A 6,050-nucleotide genomic window follows, 5' to 3' on the forward strand; every position below is an offset into this window, starting at 1 on the left:
AACATGTGCTTTTCCTCCTTGATGCTCTCTGCGTATGCTCATAGAAGGGCGGGGGGATCCCAGAACGGCCACATATAAATAATGGCAATCAGTGCAAAATAATAACTGCTAATGAAGAAAAATAGTTATGAATATTCATAACTGCATTTGTGTGTGTTTCTTGACAATGTGGTCCTATCAGATTTGTTTTCCTTTTTTTGTTTTTTTGCTGCAAAACAGAACACACACTTGAACAGCCAGCGGAGGACAACGATCGTTCTTCATTTCTGTTTTTCCTCTAAAGGTCTTCCATAATATATTTCATCTGAATGTAATTAACATGGAGGTGAGCTATGTAGTTATGTGACTGAATTCTATTATATATGAAGACTGGCTGCTCAACCTTGCATGATGAGAATATAAAATCCTCTTTGCTGGGTGAACATAAGCCAAGACACACACAAACAGGGAAACTCAATAAGACAGACGCTAAATTGACTCACCCTCTGAATAATATCAGTCCTAAACTGTTCAATAGAGGGCATAGATTACAATATGATGCCTGGCTCTGTTTGGGTTAATATGGGTGCATGAATTAGTTGGGAAGATGAACAAGCTATGTGAGCCATGCTAAAAAGCGGTCCAATGGTCCAATTTTACCTGTCAGGTAATCATACTTCTTTCACATCGCTCCTGGATGTCAGCGAGGCTGGAATACACCAATTAATCTCCTCTGGCTGTTACAGGGCATGATGGCACAGAGGGTGGATGGGAAAAGTGCACTGAGACAGAGAGAGGGGATATGTAATTTGCTGGGGATCACTGCACACTGGCTGAAACCAGCTATAATTAAAACAGCAGTCAGCAAAAGTTTGACAATTATGCTATAATTTGTAACGACAGTAATTCAATTAGCACTTTTCATAGTAGCGCTTTCTAATTAAAGCTGTACCCTGCATAAGCCATACATACTGCAGGCTAATGCAATATTTATCTCCATTTAAGGCGCTTAAGAGTCTTTTGACAAATTGGAAAGTAGTATAATAAGAGAAAAGCAGGACGGCTCATCAGAAAATGAGTTATATCTCTACAGCTGAAAGGGTTTCAGTGCTTTCTCCACTGTATTACCAGAACTCAGGATTTATGTTATTTATGACAAACATGCATGTGCAATATTTGCCTTTGGTGCTGAGAGCTGCATGTACAGTACCTGTCACAACATGTAGGCCCTCTTTTCTGCTGTGTGTATGTTTCATCAGTGTTGCACATCCTTTACCAGTGATCTAGTACTGTATCATTGTCTCCATCCGGAGAAGAATAACAAATGAACATCCCTGTCTGCTGCTTTGACTCGCTGATTTCCCTCGACTGGGATCGCTCCTAATAACCGGCTGCTTGCCTTTCACGATGCACCAGCCCTGTCACAGAATGACTCTGATGCTTCAGCAACATGCACGCCGCTCGACGAACAGATGGCCGTTTGCTCACAGCTAAAGCAATATCTGTGCAATGGAAGAGCAGGAATACTAAGCAGCCATGAATTCTCATTCATCCTCTGTAAACAGCAGACTCCGAAGCCTCCTCGTTTTTTGCCCAGATTTTTTTTTTAATTTAAAGTAAACAAGTTGGTTTTGCAGTGAGTAGTAAAATCTTCCTCTGCTGCTGGTTGTGGTTTCAGTAGTTTCTTTAAGCAAAAGAGAATTTGAGATTTTATGATGAGTGCTGAAACCCTAGAGGAGTGTAGTGGAGTGATCCCAATAAATCAATTGTTCAAAGTAACAAGCCCAACAGTTTTATACTCATCTCTCTCAGCTGGCAATAAACTCTGCCAACATGCAATTTTGTGTGTCTGTGGGTGTGGGGGTCTCTGAGTGATGGTATGTGTGTGTTTCTGCGTGGATTATGTAGATTATGTTTTGGGATTTTAGTAGGTTTAACAAAATCCATTGACCTTTTAACTTTTGCACTCCTACAAATTTTACTTTTAACCTTCAAGTTGAAAACCTATTATGGTTCATGTTTTAAGTTCAACTTTCTTTTTGAGTCAAACATAATAATCCATAAATTTCATCAGTTAACCCTTTAAGAAAACATCATGCAACTATTTCAACATAAAATTGATCATTTTGAAGTCAGCCAAACAGTTAAAAACACTAAATTTGGAGAAGGGAGTCCGGCCCATTTCTACAGAGAACCAGGCTTTCAGCACTTTTTAACTTTGGCAACAGACTGCAAGAAGTTTGTGCGGCCTTATGGCACTTAATCAAACTCCAGCCTTTAGCCTGAAAGAAACCAGCTGGCCTGTCTTAGCACTGTTTGTAACAATGGTTAAAGCTCGGAGACAACTATGGCACAATCGCTATGCATAAGTTTAAATGTGCTTGTTTGAACGAATACAGAGTTTTACGTGGTCACACCTCTACACAGTACAGCCATATGTAAGTTGTACCCCTTGGTGTACCATGGGTTTTTCCAGTGTACCAGGACTTCTCACTAGTAGTTGGCTCTCCTGTCCTCTCCACAACGTACAGTTTTTATGGATGATTTATAATATAATATAATAATATAATAATATTATATAGTAATATATTATTACATTATATATTTATGATATTATGTGCACATGCCACATCTCAGTGCCTGATACCCATGTCTCACATGCTGAGAATCCAGAGAACAGAGGGCTTGCCTATTTTTCTGCATGCCGCACACAGCTCTCTGGCAAAATAGAAAGAAAAATGTTAGATAGACAGCCATATAAACTCTCTGTGTCAATGTTATCCGTGGCATGGAGTAAACATGCAGGAATGATCTTTTTTTCTTTGATGCTGTCAAATAGCCTTGCATCTGACTGATGTTCATGCCATTCCCCTCTCTCGAACATTCTCTAAGTCTTCTTAACTTTCCATATACAAAATGTGCACTACACAGATTACAGCAGGGACTTAACAGACAGGAGTACTTATTTACCGCTGGCGCCAGTGAGTTACATGCCCCTTTAATGTCCAGGAGGGGGCAGAAATGGCTAGACTGACATCAGATGCAAAAGCTCTGTAAGAATTCATTATAACAGCTGATTATACACACACACACTCCACATGCAAACAGCTTATAAACAATGTACTGCAGACTCTAGCAGAGCAATATTTGATCTAAAACTATCATTAGTGTACCTTGACAGAGTAGTTCTTTAACTTCTCTCAACTTCTCTGCCAGCTTTGTCAACCGCTGTCTGTTGACAGATGCATGTTATTTAAGACGAGAGGTGTCGTTTCACTTTCAGTGAAGGCCAAGGTGCACCAAATTGAATTCTTAATAAAGTAGTATGACATTTGCAGTTTAGGTTCCAGCTAGGTTGGGCAAAGATTCGAACTCTTATGTTAATGTCACTCTAACACTTAAGGTAAGCTTATGGAAAGTGCAGCCTTTAGGAACACATATGATCAATGTTGGCCGGTCAGAGAGACTGTGTGGCTTGACTTTTCAGTATTTTTTAGGGTATTTTTTCCTTTGTTAGAGAGGACAGCCAAAAAGAGAGACAGGAATCCTGGGGAGAGGGAGTAGGGGAAGACATGCACCAAACAAGGGAATCATGCCGCGACCAGTGCATTGAGGACTATAGCCTCAACATATGGGCCAAACAGCGCCCCTAAGTCTACAATTTGCCTCATTTTATCAAAGTGCCTTTGAAGCTAAAGCATCAGTTTACATGAACGTCCTGGGTTTTAAAGTCCTGACTTCCTCCTTTTTAGAGATTGACGAGACAGAAAAATAGAAATAACTATCTTCTGAAGCATTCTGATGCCTGTTTTCTTTCCATACATACTGTATGCCACAGCTTACAGCTCCTCTCATTTCTCTGGTTATCCCGGACATTAGACATTACCATGGCATTCTGCTGTCTGACTCAGGGTTCCTACGGGCCAATGAATACCAAATGAGCCGGCTGGAATCCAGCTGGGAATACACTGTCAAAAGGAAACATGGTCTGCCCCCCAGTCCCTTTTTAAGCACAGAATCACATTTCAGAAAGATGTGCAAGTCTCAGCTCCTCTCATCCTAACAGGTGCAGTTTAGTCCCTGTCGTAGTACAATATTAAAATTGAGCCCCAGGTTCACATTAAAGAAAAGTGATCTGATTATCCCACAATGGGCTACATGCAGAGGGGGTCGAAGCCTGCTGGTGCATCCAAGGTTCAGTGTTGTATTAACAGACAAATGCATATACGGGCCAGCTGATCTTCTAATCACCATCAACGCTCCAATATGCACAGATGCACATGAGCACAGAAGCAAAAACTGACAGCTTCATACATAAGTTCCCAAAAGAGTCCAACTAAGCGAGCGTGCAGAGGGAGGTGCAGTGAGGCAGAGACAGGAGCCATACACAGGCCTTCATGTTCACTGCCTGGGAATTATCACATCAAACTGATGCACCCGATGGTTCTGACAGGTGCAAGGCCGAGCCATTACAGCCTGCTGTAGACAGGAATGACTCCACTGGACTATGACTAGGCAGAGGCCATTGTTTTTCACCAGTGACTCACACCACACCAATAACAGTCAGGTTTACACGGACGACCAGGGAGGAAGTTCTCGTTACACTTGCTAGAACAACAAACACAATCAGTGCACTTGTGTTCACCTCTATTGCATAGAAAATATGTTAGTGAGAAGATGGACTTTTTTTTCCATTGAAATCACCCTCTAGTGCTTTGTAGATGACAAGTGTTTACTTGCATGTTTTTCTAGAGCTGCTCAGTGCACCCTGTACAATTTGTAGCTGATGTTGATGTCAGTGCTCAGTTTTACTGAGATTTTGAAGAAAATCAAAAAGAAATTTGAGAACTATACATATGTTTATTAAGAAAAGGGTGGAATTTGCTTTCTTCAGCTTTATTTTCTTTCACTATGAACCAAAATTTGGATTTGCAAAAATGGAGTGTTAAGATGACTTGTATGTTTTCCTAATCCAACTAGGAAAGTCATCTTTTCTTCCATAACCCAAGTTCCTGCCATTATAACCTGATACACTCTGATACATTTGTCAACATTTATCATCTGTGTAACACATTTCCTACAATTACACTGACGTAGATCAACTTAAAGGTGTTGACAAAGGCAAGAACTGCCCATAAAATTACAGCTGTACAGAATACAGCACAAAACCAAGAAACTTAAAAGTACAAAACTGTAATCATTAGGAGATTTATGTGCTTTGAATATTTTCTTTAGACACCTGTTCAGCCCCTGCTTAGCTCTATGCAGTGGTGGGTAGAGTGCACAGTTACAGTACTAAAGTAAAAGTACTGTTACTTAACAATAAAAATTTCTCAAGCAGAAGTAAAAGTACTCATAAAAATTAATACTTGAGTAAGAGTAAATAAGTACCTTATTACAAGACTACTCAAGTAGTGAGAAACTTCATGAGTAACTTAATTTCGTGCAATTTATTAAAACGTATTGCATTACAACATGTAAACTGCACATTGTCAAGTAGCATGTCTTCAAAATGAACAAGGCTAACGTAAATATCTCTGTTAAACTTTAAAAAACATACTAAAGTATGTAATAAGATTTTAGTTTGGTTTGTTTTTCTAGGACATAGCCATGGAAATGGAATGTTTTGTCGCTATGGCAACCTCCTAAAATACTTCCTCAGAAACCAAATGAAAAGTCAGATTACTTAAACATTTTTACACCCTGTGAATTTCCTCTGTGCCAATCAAACTTCTCAGCACTATCAGGATTAAGAGAGCGTCGATATCACGGGTAGGTTTTGTTATCATATTTCCAGACCAATCAAAGCTAGCTAGCTCCATCCCAGTGGCAGCACTTTACTGGTGATATGAATGTAAGGATGGAAAAGGTACTCTGGTTTTTCTTGGGTTTTTTCCATCATAGAAACAACTATATGGAGATGTGCTGGTTTAAATTCACCTACTGGGCCTGCATTAAAGGTTGATGATAGCAGAGGTGGTGTTTGCTTGCTGTTGCTCACGTTGAGCAGACAGATGCAGTGGGAGACCGGCCCACTGCGGGGTACCCAGTGACAGCAGTGGCTTAGGCAT

The sequence above is a fragment of the Cheilinus undulatus genome, linkage group 9 (genome assembly GCF_018320785.1).
Source record: "Cheilinus undulatus linkage group 9, ASM1832078v1, whole genome shotgun sequence".
NCBI lineage: Eukaryota > Metazoa > Chordata > Actinopteri > Labriformes > Labridae > Cheilinus > Cheilinus undulatus.